The sequence below is a fragment of the Apodemus sylvaticus genome, chromosome X, assembly GCF_947179515.1.
Source record: "Apodemus sylvaticus chromosome X, mApoSyl1.1, whole genome shotgun sequence".
NCBI lineage: Eukaryota > Metazoa > Chordata > Mammalia > Rodentia > Muridae > Apodemus > Apodemus sylvaticus.
The window spans coordinates 106,929,577-106,950,721 of NC_067495.1; positions in this window are offsets into that span (position 1 = coordinate 106,929,577).

Below are 21,145 nucleotides of genomic sequence, written 5' to 3' on the forward strand. Positions count from 1 at the left end.
CTTCAGGTGCCTGCTTCGGGATCTGAACAGCCTGGACAACAGCACCCTGTCTATAGGCAGTGCAGAGTGTAAGCTGTGCACCAGAGGCCAACGGGGAAGGGGCAGCTTGCACTGGTGAGTCCAGCACTGACAAGACCAAGTAACACCAGTGAGAGCCAGATGGCAAAAGGCAAACGCAGAAACGTCACTAACAGAAATCAAGGCAATATGGCAACATCTGAACCAAATTCTCCTCTACCAGCAAGTCCTGGATACCCCATCACACCAGTAAAACAAGATTTGGATTTAAAATCACTGGTCATGATGCTGGTACAGGAACACATGAAGGACATTGAGGAGAAAATGGATCAAAAGTTAGAAGCCCTTGCAAGGGAAACACAAAAATCATTGAAAGAAAACCAGGAGAATACAAAAGCCAACAAGGAGGAAATGCAAAAAACACTTAAAGAAATACAGGAGAACTTTGCTCAACAGGCTGAGGTCATGAAAGACGAAACACAAAAATCTCTTAAAGAAATACAGGAGAACTTTGGTCAACAGGCTGAGCTCATGAAAGAGGAAACACAAAAATCTCTTAAAGAATTACAGGAAAACACAAACATGCAAGGGAAGGAGCTAAGCAAAACCATCCAGGATCTAAAATCAGAAGTAGAAACAACTAAGAAAACTCAAAGGGAGACAACTTTGGAGATAGAAAGCCTTGGGAAGAAATCAGGGGACAGAGATGCAAATATCAACAACAGAATACAAGAGATAGAAGAAAGAATCTCAGATGCTGAAGATTCCATAGAAACCATGGACTCAACAGTTAAAGAAAATGCAAAGTGCAAAAAGCTTGTAACCCAAAATATCCAGGAAATCCAGGACACAATGAGAAGACCAAACCTAAGGATTATAGGCATAGATGAGAGTGAAGATTTACAACTTAAAGGGCCAGCAAATATCTTCAATAAAATTATGGAAGAAAACTTCCCTAACCTAAAGAGAGAGATGCCCATGAATATACAAGAAGCCTACAGAACTCCAAACAGACTGGACCAGAACAGAAATACTTCCCGTCACATAATAATCAAAACACCAAATGTTCTAAACAAAGAAGGAATACTAAAGGCAGTAAGAGAAAAAGGCCAAGTAACATATAAAGGAAGACCTATCAGAATCACAGCAGACTTTTCACCTGAGACTATGAAGGCTAGAAGGTCCTGGGCAGATCTCATGCAGACTCTAAGAGAACACAAATGCCAACCAAAACTACTATATCCAGCAAAACTCTCAATCACCATAGATGGAGAAACTAAGATATTTCACGACAAAACCAAGTTCACCCAATATCTATCCACAAACCCAGCCCTAAAAAGGATAATAGGAGGACAACACCAATACAAGGAGGGAAACTCCACCCTGAAAAAAGCAAGATAGTAACCTTTCATCAAACCCAAATAAGTTAAGCAATCAAATTTAAAAAATAACGTCAAAAATGATAGGAAGTAACAATCACTATTCCTTAATATCTCTTAACATCAATGGACTCAATGCCCCAATAAAAAGACACAGACTAACTGACTGGATACGTAAACAGGACCCTACATTTTGCTGCATACAGGAAACACACCTCAGGGTCAAAGACAAACACTACCTTAGAGTAAAAGGCTGGAAGACAATTTTACAAGCAAATGGTCTCAGGAAACAAGCTGGAGTAGCCATTTTAATATCAGATAAAATTGACTTTCAACCCAAAGTCATCAAAAGAGACTCTGAGGGACACTTCTTGCTGGTCAAAGGAAAAATACAACAAGAAGAACTCTCAATCCTGAACATCTATGCTCCAAATGCAAGGGCACCCTCTTTCATAAAAGAAAATTTATTAAAACTCAAAGCACACATTGCACCTAACACAATAATTGTGGGTGACTTCAACACTGCACTTTCCTCAATGGACCGATCAGGAAAACAGAAACTAAACAAGGACACAATGAAACTAATTGAAGCTTTGGACCAATTAGATTTAACTGATATATATAGAACATTCTATCCTAAAACAAAAGAATATACCTTTTTTTCAGCACCTCACGGTACCTTCTCCAAAATCGACCATATAATTGGTCACAAGACAGACCTCAACAAATATAAAAAGATAGAACTAATCCCATGCCTACTATCCGATCACTATGGAATAAAAGTGGTCTTCAATAGCAACAGAAACAACAGAAAACCCACAAACACGTGGAGATTGAACAATACTCTACTCAATGACACCTTGGTCAAGGAAGAAATAAAGAAAGAAATTAAAGACTTTTTAGAACACAATGAAAATGAAAACACAACATACCCAAATCTATGGGACACAATGAAAGCAGTGCTAAGAGGAAAACTCATAGCCCTGAGTGCCTCCAAAAAGAAAATGGAGAGAGCATACATTACCAACTTAATGACACACCTGAAAGCCCTAGAACAAAAAGAAGCTATTTCACCAAGGAGGAGTAGAAGGCAGGAAATCATCAAACTCAGGGCCGAAATCAATCAAGTAGAAACAAAGAGAACCATACAAAAAATCAACAAAACTAGGAGCTGGTTCTTTGAGAAAATCAACAAGATAGATAAACCCTTAGCCAGACTGACCAAAGGGCACAGAGAAAGTATCCAAATTAACAAACTTAGAAATGAAAAGGGAGACATAACAACGGAAACTGAGGAAATCCAAAAAATCATCAGATCCTACTACAAGAGCCTGTACTCAACACAACTGGAGAATCTGGAGGAAATGGACAATTTCCTTGACAGATACCAAATACCAAAATTAAATCAGGACCAACTAGACCATCTAAACAGTCCCATAAAGCCTAAAGAAATAGAAGGAGTCATAGAAAGTCTTCCAACCAAAAAAAGCACAGGACCAGATGGTTTCAGTGCAGAATTCTACCAGACCTTCAAAGAAGAGTTAACACCAATACTCTTCAAACTATTCCACAAAATAGAAACAGAAGGAACACTACCCAATTCCTTCTACGAAGCCACAATTACGCTGATACCGAAGCCACACAAAGATCCAACAAAGAAAGAGAACTTCAGACCAATTTCCCTTATGAACATCGATGCAAAAATACTCAACAAAATTCTTGCCAACCGAATCCAAGAACACATCAAAACGATCATCCACCATGATCAAGTAGGCTTTATCCCGGGAATGCAGGGTTGGTTCAATATACGGAAATCCATCAATACAATCCACTACATAAACAAACTCAAAGAACAAAACCACATGGTCATTTCATTGGATGCTGAAAAAGCATTTGACAAAATTCAGCATCCTTTCATGCTTAAAGTCTTGGAGAGAACAGGAATTCAAGGCCCATACCTAAACATAGTAAAAGCAATATACAGCAAACCGGTAGCCAGCATCAAACTAAACGGAGAGAAACTTGAAGCAATCCCACTGAAATCAGGGACCAGACAAGGCTGCCCCCTTTCTCCTTATCTTTTCAATATTGTACTTGAGGTACTAGCTCGGGCAATTCGACAACATAAGGAGGTCAAAGGGATACAAATTGGAAAGGAGGAAGTCAAACTATCATTATTTGCAGACGACATGATCGTCTACCTAAGTGACCCAAAGAACTCCACTAGAGAGCTCCTACAGCTGATAAACAACTTCAGCAAAGTGGCAGGTTACAAAATCAACTCAAGCAAATCAGTGGCCTTCCTATACTCAAAGGATAAGCAGGCTGAGAAAGAAATTAGGGAAATGACCCCCTTCACAATAGCCACAAACAGTATAAAGTATCTTGGGGTGACTCTTACCAAACATGCGAAAGATCTGTATGGCAAGAACTTCAAGACTCTGAAGAAGGAAATGGAAGAAGACCTCAAAAAATGGGAAAACCTCCCATGCTCATGGATCGGTAGAATCAATATAGTTAAAATGGCCATTTTGCCTAAAGCACTATACAGATTCAATGCAATACCCATCAAAATCCCAACTCAATTCTTCACAGAGTTAGAAAGAGCAATTATCAAATTCATCTGGAACAACAAAAAACCCAGGATAGCTAAAACTATTCTCAGCAACAAAAGAAAATCTGGGGGAATCAGTATCCCTGACCTCAAGCAATACTACAGAGCAATAGTGTTAAAAACTGCATGGTATTGGTACAGTGACAGGCAGGAGGATCAATGGAACAGGATTGAAGATCCAGAAATGAACCCACACACCTATGGCCACTTGATCCTCGACAAAGAGGCTGAAAACATCCAATGGAAAAAAGATAGCCTTTTCAACAAATGGTGCTGGTTCAACTGGAGGTCAGCATGCAGAAGAATGCGAATTGATCCATCCTTGTCTCCTTGTACTAAGCTCAAATCCAAATGGATCAAGGACCTCCACATAAAGCCAGACACTCTGAAGCTAATAGAAAAGAAACTGGGGAAGACCCTTGAGGACATCGGTACAGGGAGAAAGTTTCTGAACAGAACACCAATAGCGTATGCTCTAAGAGCAAGAATTGACAAATGGGACCTCATAAGGTTACAGAGTTTCTGTAAGGCAAAGGACACCATCAAGAGGACAGATCGGCAACCAACAAATTGGGAAAAGATCTTCACCAATCCTACATCAGATAGAGGGCTAATATCCAATATATATAAAGAACTCAAGAAGTTAGACTCCAGAAAACCGAACAACCCTATTAAAAAATGGGGTACAGAGTTAAACAAAGAATTCTCACCTGAAGAACTTCGGATGGCGGAGAAACATCTTAAAAAATGCTCCACTTCATTAGTCATTAGGGAAATGCAAATCAAAACAACCCTAAGATTTCATCTTACACCAGTCAGAATGGCTAAGATTAAAAATTCAGGAGACAGCAGGTGTTGGAGAGGGTGCGGAGAAAGAGGAACACTCCTCCACTGCTGGTGGGGTTGCAAATTGGTACAACCACTCTGGAAAGCAGTCTGGCGGTTCCTCCGAAAACTGGGCACCTCACTTCCAGAAGATCCTGCTATACCACTCCTGGGCATATACCCAGAGGATTCCCCACCATGTAATAAGGATACATGCTCTACTATGTTCATAGCAGCCCTATTTATAATTGCCAGATGCTGGAAAGAACCCAGGTATCCCTCAACAGAAGAGTGGATACAAAAAATGTGGTATATCTACACAATGGAGTACTATTCAGCCATTAGAAACAATGAATTCATGAAATTCTTAGGCAAATGGATGGAGCTAGAGAACATCATACTAAGTGAGGTAACCCAGATTCAAAAGGTGAATCATGGTATGCACTCACTAATAAGTGGTTATTAACCTAGAAAACTGGAATACCCAAAACATAACCCACACATCAAATGAGATACAAGAAGAAAGCAGGAGTGGTCGCTGGTTCTGGAAAGACTCAGTGAAACAGTATTTGGCAAAACCAGAACGGGGAACTGGGAAGGGGTGGGAGGGAGGACAGGGGAAGAGAAGGGGGCTTACGGGACTTTCGGGGAGTGGGGGGGGGCTAGAAAAGGGGAAATCATTTGAAATGTAAATAAATTATATCAAATAAAAAAAAATGGAAAAAAAAATTCATCTGGAATAATAATAATAATAATAATAATAAACAGGATAGCTAAAACTATTCTGAACAGTAAAAGAACTTCTGGGGGAATCAGTATCCCAGACCTTAAGAAATGTTCAACATCATTAATCATTAGGGAAATGCAAATCAAAACAACCCTGAGATTTCACCTCACACCAGTCAGAATGGCTAAGGTCAAAAACTCAGGAGACAGCAGGTGCTGGCGAGGATGTGGAGAAAGAGGAACACTCCTCCACTGCTGGTGGGATTGCAAGATGGTGCAACCACTTTGGAAATCAGTCTCGTGGTTCCTCAGAAAACTGGGCAGGACACTTCCTGAGGACCCTGCTATACCCCTCCTGGGCATTTTCCCAGAGGATTATTCAGCATGTAATAACTACACATGCTTCACTATGTTCATAGCAGCCCTATTTGTAGTAGCCAGAAGCTGGAAATAACCCAGGTATCCTTCAACGGGGGAATGTATACAAAAAATGTGTTATATTTACACAATGGAGTACTATTCAGTCATTAGAAACAATGAATTCATGAAATTCTTAGACAAATGGATGGAGCTGGAGAACATCATACTAAGTGAGGTAACCCAGTCTCAAAAGATCCATCATGGTACTCACTCACTGATAAGTGGATATTAACCTAGAAACTTTGCATACCCAAGAAATAATCCACATATTAAATGAGGTCCAAAAAGAACGGAGGAGTGGCCCCTGGTTCTGGAAAGACTCAGTGCAAGAGTATAGGGGAATTCCAGAACAGGGAAGTGTGAAGGGGTAGATGGAGGAACAGGGGGAGGGAAGAGGGCTTATGGGACTTGCGGGGAGTGGGGACCCAGAAAAGGGGAAGTCATTTGAAATGTAAATAAAAAATATATCAATAAAGAAAAAAATTTAAAAAAGAAAGAAATAGCTGATTAAACAGTATGGTCCCTGATTTGTCTACCATGTCTCTCATGAATGGTCACACTTCCATTAATATCTAGGGCACACACATTACATCAAGGATGTTATAAACACATGTAGGGCCAGAAAAGAAGCCAGGAGTGCATCTGAGAAAAGTTACTGGATGATTGGTGTTTAATATTATCAAAATAAATTGTATACATAGTTAAAATTCTCAATGTGGTAATATAAATTATATTTTGAAAATCTACATCTTACTCCATTTAGAAAATTATCATCAAGAACAAATGACAGGCAGTGATGGTGAATAAGGAACCCTTTAAATACTGATGGAAACAATGTATATTAGTAGAACTACTAGGCAAATAACTGTGCTGATTCTGCACAAAAAAAAAAAAAAACCTTGAAAACAGTCATATGACAGGGCTGTTAATTTTGAGTGTTTCCAAAAAGGATTCATAGCTCAACATACTATAAATATGCATATTCATGTTGAGTGTGTCACTATAGTCATAATAGCTAGGAGATGGAACCATCCTAGGTGTTTGGAAGGAATGAATACAGAAAATATAGTGTTTATAGCAAAAAGGAAAGTTAAATCATGGTTCAGATTAGGCATGGGTAAAATGGGGGCATGGGAAAATCTACTAGTCCAGTCAAGATGAAAAGCCAGCAGGACAAACTCAAAATTCTGTAGCTCAACTCTCTGATGTCTTAGATGTTAATTTTTAAATGTTTATGTCTCTTCCCCGCTAGCTTTGCTGTCTACAACACACTGTTCCATCTTGGGGTGGGGCTACTCCCATTATCCAACTCTCCATGGGAATTGTCTCAGAGCTCTGGCATCTCCAATATCCTGGGGGCTCCACTGCATTCTTGTCTTGTTGTGTCATCCTTTATCTGGGCTGTCTTCCTTAGGGTAGTTTTTCTGCCACAGACTGCATAGCCTCAGAGGTATTCTAAAACCATGGGTGTGTGCATGGGGGTGGCAACAACCTACTCACACTTTAATATTTTATATGTAGCTCATACTATTTGGATGACAGATATTGCAAAATTCAGCTTCCAGCCTTGGGAACATATTCTGATCCCTTGAATCAGGTTAGCAGAAATGATTTTAATCAGCTCTTTCTTGGGAGCTGAAAATTCATTAGTATTTTTTTTCCTTTCATAAATTGGAAGCTTAGCTGGGTGAGTGCTTGCCCTGAGGACACCTTTATGATGGTTTCCATGAAGACCATTTAAACCTCTTCGTAATTGCCCTAATCTCTTTAACAGTTACTATCTTTCTTTAAGTACTTGCTTTACTGTATCATTAAACTGACTATTCTCCTTTCCTCTTCAAAATGTACATTTGTGTCTTTCTGAGTCATTTCTTTCCATTTTCACTGTCAACTTGTAGAAGTGTTACTAGTAATAGCTATGCCACAGGCTTAATTTCAAAGAGATTAGCTTACTACTCTTTAATTGAGCCTTAGGCAATCAGAGCAAAAGCAAAGACAGGCAAATTATTTGACAAAATATCATAGGAATGCCTTCTGTTCCTGTTCCTATTAAGTCCTTGTCCCCCTACTAATCCTGTTGAGCAAATCCTCCATAGTCTCCTTTTCTCTCAGCATTCAACCACTTTTCTAACCCACCAAGGTCTTCTATATTTCTAAAAAAAAAAAAATCATGATCAGGTTTTTCATAGCCATTTCTCTGGTGCCAACTTTTGAATTAACTCCTTTTTCTTGGTCTTGTGAAAGATCATGCCCTATACAAGGGTTGAATAATGAGTTTATTTGACTTTAAGATTCATTGGAAGAGTTCTTTGCTTTTGATTAATCATTTTATTCATTTACATTTGAAGTTGAAGGCTAGGCTTACAACGAAAAATACAAGGGGAAGAGTTCTCAATGACAATACAGAATGAATGACATTAATGAAAGAATGCCAGCACAAAGGTAGACCAGGAAACTGAGCTATCACATCTTCCTCTGCAAGGATGATGCAGTTTGAACTGAAAGTCAGACAAGACTGCAAACTCCCAAAGCCTGCCTCCAGTGTTATACTTCCTGGAGCAATGTTGCACTAGCTTTTCAAACAGTACCTTCAACTAGAAACCATACATTAAAACACACATGCCCATGAGGGACATTCTCAAATAAAGCACCACAATTAACTATTTGTGACATAACAGAAAAGGATTATCAGAAGGGTCGAAATTTGATGAGGAAGAAAAGAGATAACACTGGGTAAGAGGAAAGAAGAATGCATTATGAATGAAAATGCTATAATGAAACACAATATTTTGTATGCTAATTTCAAAACTAATCATATATACATTTACTGGAGTGCGATACTTGGTTTGGTGCTCTGCCAATTTCTTGCTCTTAAACTGTTTATGATGTATTCACTTGAGAATAGCTATTCATGTATACTTTAGTCAGATCAATCTTTGAGTATGCCATTTTGATAAGAAAGATTGCTAATTTCATGTTGATTACACCCCCCACGCACACAACAACCTTCGATCATATTTTTATCTACTCTACTTCATTCAGGAAACTGCTGCTGGAAATTGATCATGTTTTACAATAGCATCATTTAGCTTTGGAAGATTTTGAAGGAAAATAATTAAATTGGAGTGTTTACCTTTGCTCAGCCGAGTTTTTTTTCTTCCCGGCAGTTTTGGCTGTTTTTGATAACAGCTTTGCTGTTTATCTGGATTAGATGCTCTTTCATTTGGAGCTGAAAAGCACACTCTTTGATGATACGACAATTTCCCAGAAACAAGTGAGGGTTTTCAATCTAGGTTGCATTATGTAATGCCTGCAATCGATACATCCTTGAATGACTTAACAGTGACTGTGTCTTTATAAAAGTGTTGTTGCACAGAGCCTGGATTCACAGTGGGAAAAACTTGAGATTGGTTACAGGCGAGTGTTCTCCCTGACTCTCATGCTGTTTCCAAAACCATCACCTTGCTGCTGGGCTAAGTCAATTGCGACTTTGAAAGGTCAGCACAAGTGACATTTTTCTCTTCATAGGCACCGACATTCAGTGAATTGCTCCCAGTTGCCACAGGACAAAGAGCATGGAGAACAAAAACATGTACACATTATCCATTAGCTTATTGGTGTGGGCTATTGCTTTAGCCTGAAAGCCTGTGTTGTGTCTATTTTATTTTCTATTCTCTATTGCCCATAGTAAGGCTATAAATATTAATTTCTGTGAAATGATATAGCTTTTCCTCAGAAATATGTGTATAGCAATACACACATACATGTAGCAGTAAGCAAGGCCTGTGTATTTTAGACAATTATACTACTTAAGTATGCATGACGTCTAAACAAAAATAGGTGAAAAAAATTCAATAATCATGTAAATCCTTACTTGTTTGAAACTAAATGGGAAACTTTGCATCACTCATTTCCACTTCTTGTAATAAACATACACAAATATCTCTGATGGTTTAGGAATTACTTAACAAGTCTATGATCAATTATTGCATAGTCAAAATTCTACCCACTAAAGGCATACTGTTTTGATTCTATTCTAGCAAAAATGTGTATTCATCTTCTTCATGTATTTGAAATTCTAATAAAGGCTATTGCAGTGCATACCTCCTTGTTATTTCAGTTTCAAAGAACCATGCTATATACTTTCAACTGTAGCTTCTCAGTAGCAGAGAGTGGCCCACAGTTCATCATCCTGACTGTTTCAATCTAGTGCTAAGGACATTTCTGTAACCTGTGCCATAAAAAACAGCATTTGCAAGCTTTGGGATGTATCTAAAAATTTTGTAGAAACATATGCATGAATGGAATTGGCAGGTCATTGGGACACCTGACACATAAATACTGTCCTACTTTTGATGTGTTATGATAAAATAGCATAACAAGAAGTAAATACAAATCTTCAGGGGCTGTTTATTGTATATGTATATACACACATATATGGATATAGACTGGCTGGTTAGGATTGAATAACCAGTTTTGGTGTTTATACCTGGGGAAGACTTATTCTCCATCTCTACGCAATGCAGTCATTAGTTGCCTAAAAGTGTTCATGTAGGTTTGGACCCCTTGACATTTCCCCATCCACTCTGGAATGCAAGTTGGTGTTATCACTGTTCAGGTTTTATATAGATATCAATATTTTTGAGATTTTTATGCCTGTACCATGCCTGTGTTATAGAGAAAACACAATTTTATAGCAGACTGCCTAGTCTTCTGGCTCATACATTCTTTCTGATTTCTTCTGCACACTATTCCCTAAATGTTGATGTATGTGTTAGAAAGTAGATGTAACATGGGTCTGGGGGTCCCATGGATAGTTATTTTCTGCACTTTTGCAAGTTGTGGTTTTCTACAACTGTCTGCTGAAAAACAAACAAACAAACAAACCAAAAACAAGACCAACAAAACCACGAATAAACCTTCTTTTGGTGAAGGGTGAGACTTACACTTATTTGTGGATATGAGGATGAAAATTTCGAATGCAGTTAGGAATTATACTGGTTTAGAAATTGAAAGTAGTAGGTTAAAGGATAATACTAGCCTCAGTAGGCAAAGACTAATTTTCCAGTACCAGGCCTGATTTCTGTTGGATTGAGTGGGAACTAAATCTAATTTGACAGCTGTTGGTACCCCCAAGATGTCAATGCTATGCAACTCATTATTGGGTTTCAAAGCTGAGTAAGACTATTGAATACTTTCCTACCTTGGCAGTTCTCATAGGACCTTAGAGTACTAGGTAAACTAGTACTCAAGAAGGAAGAGTTCCCATATGAAGCAGCTTAAACTTTCCAAGTCATATGTCAAAAGTGAATATTGTCTTCAATAATAGGGACTTACCTTCAACTTCTGGGAAACAATGAAGGATACAGTATCACCTACCTACCTTGTTTTGAGGTTCTGATGGACTCCCCTGATCAACAACTCAAAAGAAGGTATTTCCTGCATGTTGTTGTGATTTTAGTTAGATACACTATTGCTCTTTGGGAAATTATCAACCCAACTGAAATAATTTCAACACATATACATTATATATGTATATGCATATATAATATGTACTATAAAATACATTATTATGTTTTTGTATATACTTATAAGTTTTCTATGTTATTTCAGTTAACCATGTTTCCCTAGACTTTTTCAAGCATCCTTACTTTTGTTTCTACCTACCATTACCATCCTCTTCTGTACTGTTCTCCCTCCAAACTGTCAAACAGAGAACTGCCCATACTACATTCCTTAGCAAGCAAACTCTTGTTTTAAACCCCGTGAAAGAAGGAAGGTTCTTAAGAACTCTCACTAATGCTTTCTGTAACTCTTAAAAGTTTTCTTTCTGATCTGAATTATCTTTTTACTTTAAATAATCTTCCCTTACAATTTTATGCAATCTGTGTGAGGTTTCTATGGAAGCCTCATATCCCTGTGACAACCCCCCATAGTTTGTTCATTTCCTTACTTTCTGGCTCCACAGGATGTTCCAGAGCGATCGTGGTTTTCCTACCCTAGCGTCCTAGTTTTTGTTCCAGTTTCTGTGATAAACATTGACCAAAATCAACCTGAGGGAAGAAATGGCTTTTTTATCTTACACTTCCATGTTACAGTCCATCATCAAGGCAAATCAGGACAGGAGTTCAAGGAAGAAATTGTAGGCAGAAATTTAAGCAGAAGTCATGGAGGAATGGTGATTATTAACTTGCTCTCCCTGGCTTGCTTAGAAATCTTTTTTTTTTTTTTTTTTTGGACAGCTCAAGCCCACTGGCCTAGGAATGACAGTGTCTGCAAGTTGGTGGGTCCTTCCACAACAAACAAAAACTAATAAAGCATACCACAACGTGTCCGTAAACTTTTTTTGATGGAAGCAATGCTCAGTTGAGTGTTCATCTTTTTTTTTTTTTAATTTTTAATTTTTTTATTTATTAAAAAGGGAAGTAAAGGAAAATGCGAATCAAAACAACCCTGAGATTTCACCTTACACCAGTCAAAATGGCTAAGATTAAAAACTCAGGAGACAGCAGATGTTGGCAAGGATGTGGAGAAAGAGAAACACTCCTCCACTGCTGGTGGGGTTGCAAATTGGTACAACCACTCTGGAAATCAGTCTGTCGGTTCCTCAGAAAACTGGGCACGTCACTTCTGAAAGATCTTGCTATACAACTCCTGGGCATATACCCAGAGGATTCCCCAGCATGTAATAAGGATACATGCTCCACTATGTTCATAGCAGCCCTATTTATAATAGCCGGAAGCTGGAAAGAGCCCAGGTATCTCTCAACAGAAGAATGGATACAGAAAATGTGGTATATATACACAATTCAGTCATTAGAGACAATGATATCATGAAATTCTTAGACAAATGGATGGAGCTAGAGAACATCATACTAAGTGAGGTAACCCAGACTCAAAAGATCAATCATGGTATGCTCTCACTAATAAGTGGATATTAGCCTGGGAAACTGGGATACCCAAAACATAATCCACACATTAAATGAGGTACAAGAAGAACGGAGGAGTGGTCCCTGGTTCTGGAAAGACTCAGTGTAGCAGTATAGGGTAAAACCAGAACAGGGAACTGGGAAGGGGTGGGTGAGAGAACAGGGGGAGGGAAGGGGGCTTATGGGACTTTCGGGGAGTGGGGGGGGCCAGAAAAGGGGAAATCATTTGAAATGTAAATAAAAAATATATCGAATAAAAAAATCTAAAAAAAGGGAAGTAAAAACACTTTATGATAAAATTAAAGATTTACATGGAAAATATTTCAGATAAACACGTTAAAATCGACAATTTTCATGGAAAATTAAAGAGTAAAGTGGTAGATATGTAAAACATTGCTAAATTAATTGAAATATTGGATAGAAAGATTTTATGATAGAATTGAAGATTTATGTGGAAATTATTTCTGATAAAATTGTAGATAAATATAGAAAAACATGTCAGAATTTAAGATTATCATGGAAAATTTTATATAGCTATAATAATGGTAGGAATAAAAGTATTCCTAAGTTGACTAAAAGTGGAATTATAAACATTTTCAGATAAACTTGAAGGTTTACATGGAAAATATTTCTGATAAAATTGTAGAAATATATAGAAAAACATGTTAAAATTAAAGATTATCATGGAAATTATATAGATAAAATGATAGGCATAAAGATAATTCTAAGTTGAAGGTGGAATTATAAACAGTTTCAAATAAAATTAAAGATTTTACTGGAAAATATTTCTGGTAAAATTCAAGAAATATAGAGAAAAACACGTTAAAATTGACTATTTCATGGAAAATTTTACATAAAGAATGATTGATGTAAAAACTCATTCTAAATTAATTAAAGGTGGAATTAGAAACATTTGTGATAAAATCAAAGATTTACATTGAAAACATTTCTGATAAAATAGAAGTATATAGAAAGACATTAAAATTGAAGATTATCATGAAAAATAATGCAGACAAAATGGTAGACATAAAAGAAATTACTAAGTTAATTAAAATGGGAAGTGCAAACATTTTCTGATAAAATTGAAGATTTACATGAGAAATATATCATTTGTCTATGTCTTTTTATTAGGCAGTTGAGTCCATTGTTGTTAAGGGATAATAGGAAATAGTGATTGTTGCTTCCTGTTATTTTTGATGTTATTTTTGCTTGTGTGGGTATCTTCTTTTGGGTTTGTTGGAAGAAGATTACTTTCTTGTTTTTTTAGGGTGTAGTTTCCCTCGTTGTGTTGGCATTTTCCATCAATTATCCTTTGTAGGGCTGGATTTGTGGACTGATACTGTGAAAAATCTGTTTTATCATGGAGTATCTTGGTTTCTCCATCTATTATGATTGAGAGTTTTTCTGGGTATAATAGCCTGGGCTGGCATTTGTGTTCTCTGAGAGTCTATATGAGGTCTGCCCAGGATCTTCTAGCTTTCATCATCTCTGGTGAGAAGTCTGGTGTGATTCTGATAGGTCTGCCTTTATATGTTACTTGCCCTTTTTCCCTTACTGCTTTTAATATTATTTCTTTATTTAGTGAATTTGGTGTTATGATTATTATGTGCCAGGACGATTTTTCTGTTCTCGTCTAGTCTATTTGGAGCTCTGAAGGCTTCTTGTATGTTCATAGACACCTCTTTCTCTAGGTTAGGGAAGTTTTCTTCTTTGTTGAAGATATTTACTGGGCCTTTAAGATGAAAATCCTCTCTCTCTTCTTCACCTATAATCCTTAGGTTTGGGCTTCTCATTGTGTCCTGGAGTTCCTGAATGTTTTGAGTTACCAACTTTATGCATTTTGCATTTTCTTTGACTGTTGAGTCAATGTTTTCTATGGTATCTTGAACACCTGAGGTTTTTTTCTTCTGTCTCTTGTATTCTGTTGTTGATGCTTACATCTATGGCTTCTGAATTCTTTCCAAGGTTTTCTATCTCCAGAGATGTCTCACTTTGTGATTTCTTTATTGTTTCTACTTCCACTTTTAGATCCTGGATGGTTTTGTTCATTTCCTTCACTTGATTGTTTGTGTTTTCCTTTAATTCTTTAAGGGATTTTTTGTTTCTTCTTTAAGGGCTTCTGCCTGTTGACCCATGATCTTCTGTATTTCTTTAAGGGATTTTTGTGTTTCCTCTTTAAGGGCTTTTATCTGTTGACCAATGTTCTCCTGTATTTCTTTAAGGGAGTTACTTAAGTCTTTCTTGAAGCCCTCTATCAGCATCATGAGATATGATTTTAAATCCAACTCTTGTTTTCTGGTGTGTTGGAGTATCCGGGACTTGCTGTGGTGGAAGAACTGGGTTCTGATGTTGCCATGTGGCCTTGGTTTCTGTTGGTTGGGTTCTTGTGCTTCCCTTTTGCCATCTGGTGCTAGCTGGTATTCTTGTCTCTAGCTGGAGTTTGTTCCTCCTGTGGGCCTGTAAGCCTGTGTCATTACTCCTCTGAACTCAAAAGCAAAAGCACTGCTGGGAAATCTCTCTCTCTCCTGACTGGCTATGCACAGAAAACTGTGGAGTTTCCTGGCTCCCTGATGCAAATGGAGGCAGACAGGAAGACTTCCGTCCCAGGTTCCCGGTGCAAATGGTGGCAGAAAGACTTCAGTCCTAGCTGCTTCACTGATCACAGAAGGCTGTGGAGTCTCAAGGCTCCCTGGAGCAAATGGCAGCGGGAAGATTTCCATCCCAGCTGCTCCACTGATCTTAGGCCCTGTGTGAGTGTTCATCTTTCTTTTTTTTTTTTTTATTTTTTTTATTCGATATAATTTATTTACATTTCAAATGATTTCCCTTTTCTAGCCCCCCCACTCCCCGAAAGTCCCGTAAGCCCCCTTCTCTTCCCCTGTCCTCCCACCCACCCCTTCCCACTTCCCCGTTCTGGTTTTGCCGAATACTGTTTCACTGAGTCTTTCCAGAACCAGGGGCCACTCTTGTACAAGAAGAAAGGAGGAGTGGCCCCTGGTGTTCATCTTTCTTAATGTTTCTAGTTTGTGTCAGGTTGATGAAAATGGTCCACCTGTTTAACTATACTAAGTTTAATGGCATTTCAGAAAATTTTGTTCATTTCTTGAATAAACACAAAGAAATTTTCTACACTGTTAACCTATGCTTCTGTGAGAAATACTTTCCTAAATTAGACTTCAGTATTTCCAACATTTGTTTTGTACACTTATCTTAATATTGAAAATAAAAGCTGATCATGAGAATGTGAAAAAAGAACCTACAATTTTATAAGCTTACAAAGTCCTGATTTTTATAAACTAGGCTCTTGATTGGAGGTACTATATCCTATTGAGGAAGATATCACACATTTTCTATTCAGAATAGAGAGAAATCAAGTTGAGATAGAAGCTTTATCTTTCCTGTCAAGCATTCCTGGTGATAGAGAGAGCTCTGCAGACTGTCACAATGGGAAAATTTTCAGCTGTAAACCTTAAATGCTATAATTCTCAAATGTCTGACAAAATATGCTAATTGTTGCAAGAGGTATATTAATGTTCTGTGAATAGTCAAACACTTCCTGATTGGATTTGAGGGCCATTATATAATAGGAAATACATGTATGGTCGATGTTCCCAAAAGCCTGTGGATAGAGAGGTCATAAGCACTATGGGGGACTTACTACCAATGTTATGGGCATGAAGTTAAACTACATTATACATATTTATGCTTAGACTCATGGACTAGTTCATCTCTCAATCGTGGTCTGAGAAGGTTCTTGCAACTGTGGGAACTGGTAAAAGCAGGGAAACATAACTGGCCAAACTGCTGAGTGTAATGACCATGCCCAAATACTGGTGCATATTGCAGAAGAGCGTAGGAAGCACCTGATCTGGAGTAATGGTATTCAGTGTTTTCTTCTGAATATAATGTGGCTAATGTAATCCTGATCATTATAGCTCTGGTCATTTGCACAATTTCTGCCCCTTTGCAAGAAAGAAAAAATAACAAGGGTATGAGGGGCCATAGTTGGATAAAACAAGAGAGTTCATGAAAGGGAAACAGGGTTATGAGGGGTGAAAGTGATTACAATTCATTGCATACAAATATAAAATCATTACAGAAGATTGGGGAATGCACAACTTTTCTCATTAGTTCTTTTTATCCCTACCTGTATCAGTTTGATTTTTTTGTTTAAAATAAGGATGAGGATATTTAATGGGTATTTGTTTTCTTTTTGTTTGTATTTCTTGAGCATGGACCTACAAGCCCATTTTTTGCCCGCTATAGAAGAAAAATTAGCAATCATCCATTGGATTCAGCCATGCTTAATTGGGGAGCAATGCTTAGAAGCTAAGATCTAACAACAGTATTTCGCAAACTAACAAGTAGTCATTATGTTTAAATATTGTTAAAGATTTAACATATCAAGCATTTGTATATATGTAATTTTAAGGATAAAGTTTAGTCCTTTATTTTCTCATTTTGCCTTTCATTAGCTAATTTGGTAGGTTATCTTTGGTTGGATAGACAGCTTTATTCCATTTCTATTATCTTTAATATCAATTTATAAGAATATGAATGTTTTAGTCTTGTATTTTCTTCTTTTTCAACAATGCATATTTTTCTTGCAATACATATCATTGATAAATCACTGGTCAAGCTCTATTGTCATTTATATGTTGATCTGGATTATGACTTTAGCAAAAGATATCTATGTCTTCTTTAATTCTATAAATTACATGACTATATGAAAGTAAGATGGGTGCATACATTTTTAAGTTGAAATTTTATTTTATTTTATTTTATATTTTATATTTTTCACAGATCTTGAGAAAAAATGTAAAATTCCTATTGAAGCTCAAAATACCCTGAAAGTTAAAGCAATCCTGGACAAAAGTAAGTAACACCATATGACTCACAGAAACATAGTAACAAGAAATGTGCAGCACTGGGAAAAAAAGGGAAGAATTATGAAGCTTGTTGAAACACAGACTCTTTTACAAATCTCCAGTTCAGACTTACTGCACACTCAGAAAGTTCTCCTTTTATTTTTCTATGACTCATTGGAAATTGCACAGAATCACATTAAGTTATATTTTCCACTCACACTTCGTGGCAAATGACAGAGATCGATCCCATTTCTCCTATATGCCCATGGTTATATACCTATTAAGTGATCCCAGGTCCTTGACTGGTGATAACATCATTGGTTCACATTTTTTGCTAATTAATTTAATATTTTAAGTAAACTATATATTACACAGTAGTCTTAGAATTAGAGCAAAATAAGAAAGATACTCCACAGTTGGTATTGAACCTATAATTTTTCTCATTGGTATGGAAAATTTGTTGTGACCAATAAACAAAGATTGGTATTCTGGACCATTATGAATCAAAGAATCCTGCACTTAATTTAGACTTACTGTCCTTATTAAGGCCCTTCTATTGTGACAGGACCAAATTATTACTTAGTTGTCATGCATCTTTAGATTCCTCATAATTCTGATCTTTCTTAGATTTCTCTTGTTCTCCGTGATTGTAACAATCTTCATGTATAGTGGGTAAAGATATTATAGAATGTCCCTCAATGAGGATGCATCTCTCATTCTTAGAGCAATAAGGTTATGACAGGAATACAGCTAAGGTAAAGTAACAGTACTCATTATGTTAGTTCAGTGGGACATAATGCCACTATAATTTTTAGCTTCATCTACTACCACATATTAGTTTTAATCACAAATATTTTTCCTGGTAAGTTATTTTGTATTTCTCTTTTGTGGGAAAAAAGACTGTACATACTAAATGGCAAAGATTAATTTATTTCTCCTTCATAGTGAAATGCTTACATACATGATTTAGAATTATTATGTTTGGCTGTAAATTGCTTTTATTATGTTTAAGTATGGGCCTTGAATTCCTGATCTCTCTAATACTTTTAACATGAAGGGGTGTTGTATTTTGTCAAATACTTTTTCTGCATCTAAAGAGACGATCATGTGAGTTTTCTTTGAGTATGTTTATATAGTGGATTACATTAATGGATTTTGATATATTGAACCAACCTTGCATCACTAGGATGAAGCCTACTTGACCATGGTGAATGATAGTTTTAATGTGTTCTTAGATATGGTTTGCAAGAATTTATTGAGTATTGTTGCATTGATATTCATAAATAAGATTGGTCTGAAGTTCTCTTTTTCAGTTGGGTCCTTGTGTGGTTTAGGTATCAGAGTAATTGTAGCTTCATAGAACAAGTTAGGTAGTGTTCCTTTTGTTTCTATTTTATGGAATTGTTTGAAGAATATTGGTATCAGGTCTTCTTTGAAGGTCTAGTAGAATTCTACAGTAAATCCATCTGGCCCTGGGCTTTTTTTGGTTGGGAGGTTTTTTTTGGCTTATTTATTTTATTTACATTGTAGCTGTCTTCAGACACATCAAAAGAGTACATCAGACCCTATTATAGATGGTTGTGAGTCAACATGTGGTTGCTGGCATTTGAACTCAGGGCCTTTGGAAGAGTGGCAGTCTTAACCACTCTTAACCACTGAGCCATCTCTCCAGCTGGTTGGGAGGTTTTCAATGACTTCTATTTTCTTGTGTGATATGGGTCTGTTTAGATAGTTTACCTGCTCTTGATTTAACTATGTTATGTGGTATCTGTCTAAAAAAAATACATTTCATCTAGATTTTCCTGTTTTGTTGTTTTGTTTGCTTTTATAGTAGGATCTGATGATATTTTGAATTTCCTCCATTTCTGTTGCTTTGTCTCCCTTTTCATCTCTGTTTTGTTAATTTGATTACTGACTTTTTTTGGTTACTATGGCTAGGTTTGCCTATCTTATGGATCCAAAGAAATAGCTTTTGATTTTGTTGATTCTTTATATTTTTTTCTTTGTTTCTATTTGGTTGATTTTGGCCCTGAGTTTGACTATTTCCTGCCATCTACTTCTCTTGGGTGAGTTTGCTTCATTTTGTTCTATAGCTCTCAGGTATGCTGTTAAGTTATTAGTGTAATATCTCTCCAGTTTCTTTACCAGGGCACTTAGTGCTATGAATTTTCCTCTTACCACTGCTTTCGTTGTGTCCCATAAGTTTGGGATTGATGTGTCAGCATTTTCATTAAATTCCAGAAACTTTTTAATTTCCTTCCTAACCAAGTTATCATAGAGTAGAGTGTTGTTCAGTTTCCATGTGCATGCATTTGGGTTTTCTGCTGTTTTTGCTGTTATTGAAGACCAACCTTAGGCCATGGTGATCTGATAGGATGCATGGGATTATTTCATTCATTTTGTATCAGTTGAGGGTTGTTTTATGACCAATTATATGGTTGATTTTGGAGAATGTAACATGAGGTGCTGAGAAGAAGGTATATTCTTTTGTTTTAGGGTGAAATGTTCTGTAAATTTCTGTTATATTCATATGGTTCATAACCTCTCTTAGTTTCATTGTGTCTCTCTGTATAATTTCTATTTCAATGACCTGTCCATTGGTGAGAGTGGGATGTTGAAGTCTCCCACTGTTATTGTGTAGGGTTCAGTATGTATTTTGACCTTTAGAAAATGTTCCTTTTTGAATGTGGTTGCCCTTGCATTTGGGGCATAGATGTTCAGAACTGAGAGTTTCTCTGGGTGGATTTTCTCTTTGATGAATATGAAGTGTCCTTCCTCATCTTGCTTGATGGCTTGTGATTTGAAGTCTATTTTTATTGGATATTAGGATGGAAACTCCAGATTGTTTCCTGGGACCATTTGCTTGGAAGACCCTTTTCCATCCTTTTACTCTGAGATAGTGTCTGCCTTTGTTATTGAGGAGTGTTTCTTATATGCAGAAAAATGCTGAATGTTGTTTGCATATACAATCTGTTAGACTCTGATCCATAATTGTTCCTGTCTGAAATAACTGAAGGGATATAATTGGAGAGTAGGGAGGTATATAGGAAGGTTACTTAAAGAAAGAAAGAGAAGGGAAATTATGTATTTTTTTATAATTTCAAAAAATAAAATATTTTTAGTCTCTTCTGTTAATTTGTTTAAAATTATCATGCCTTTATGAATTATACAATCTTTTAGTTTGTTTTAGCAAATACACACAAGATGATGCATGTATACAGGTAGGAAGACCAATAATATTATGTAACTACTATTAAGAAACAGTATGGTTCTCTTCATATATTTTGCCTGATTTTTATATATGCTTCCCAACTTCATGATATCAGAGTCAGGAGGTAAGAGGACTTATGGGACTTTCGGGGAGTG